This window comes from Eurytemora carolleeae, unplaced genomic scaffold (genome assembly GCF_000591075.1).
Source record: "Eurytemora carolleeae unplaced genomic scaffold, Eaff_2.0 scaffold554, whole genome shotgun sequence".
NCBI lineage: Eukaryota > Metazoa > Arthropoda > Copepoda > Calanoida > Temoridae > Eurytemora > Eurytemora carolleeae.
Window position 1 is genome coordinate 96,266 of NW_019396483.1, and position 1,265 is coordinate 97,530.

The window sequence follows — 1,265 nt, forward strand, 5'->3', positions numbered from 1 at the left end:
GAGAGGTATGGGAGGAAAGATAAAAAGAGAAAGAAGAATGCATGGTTCAAAAAAAAGGTTAAATTTGGAAAATGAATAAAAAACCTTCTTAAAAAAACAAATACAAAGAATAAAATTTTTTGATATTTTAGCAATAAAAAAATTTATCAACATTTGCAACATTTTATAAATAATATATCACAATTTTCAAAGCAAAAAAAATTGTGAGGACATTTATTTTCCTTTGAAATGTTTGTTTACGTGCTAGTTGTAAATTGCAAGTATTCTAGTTCTAGAGATATAAAAGAAATAACATAATGGTTTGATAGAATAAATAAATCTCAGAGGAACTAAATTTAGAAATGAAAAGAATTTCACTCAAAGAACTCTATCGTCTCCTCTTCTCAAGGTAGCGAGGGAGGAGTTGCAGGGCCGCCGTGAGCCCCACAAAATGGTTAAAATAGATATTAAGAAGTAGTAATAACATGCTTTAAAGAAAATATTTAATCTTTAAATAGATATGCAGTGTTTTCCTACATATCCAAAAACATTGCAAATATTAAAATATTAAATATTTTTTCTAAAAATGTTTATACATTACTTACTATATCTATTCTATAAGGATAGGGGTAGCGCCGGTTCAATTTAAATACTGGAATGGCTTATGGCCTCCCACTCCCTGGTCTGTATAGTAGCAAGTGTTTTTGTATAGGAAATTTTTAATCTTATTCAATAAGATTAATTTAAAATTCTACAATGTACCCTAATATATAGACTCATATACAATTATAAAACAATTTTTAGTAATATTCAAGGTAATAAGGCAAGGAAAGTTATTGCTGTTGTGTATTCTCTGCGTGCATATTGAAACCAGAACTCTCTGGGTGCATGAGTGCAGCATGTTTTGAATCGGCCTTTTAGTAAACGATTTTGTATTTATTTATGTTGACCGTACACTCTCAGGCGCGTAGTGGAGGTTTAGCCTAGGGGGGTGCACTTTTTTGTGCACACCCCTAACGGTTGATGTGCACCCCCCTAAAAAAACCGGTATTAAGAAAAAATAAAGTTTAAAATTTATATTAATCTACTTGAAGGCTGACTATTAGTCATCTGACCATAATTACCAATCATATTCATACCATTATAAAATCTAGTAGTTAAAGAACAAAAACCTTAAAAAAAATATTTTTTTATCATATTATATTATATATTATATTACATACTAGATTCCACTGGAGACAGTATTATTTAAAGCTTTTTCACGGGTGGGTTTCCTGTAGTATCAA

General features: G+C 29.8%; 1 protein-coding gene across 1 annotated transcript in view; it reads left to right on the plus strand.

The window, feature by feature from the left end:
* The window catches only part of LOC111704118 (post-GPI attachment to proteins factor 6), a 15,776-nt gene that overhangs the window by 5,261 nt on the left and 9,250 nt on the right, over nt 1-1,265 (plus strand). The window lies entirely within an intron of this gene.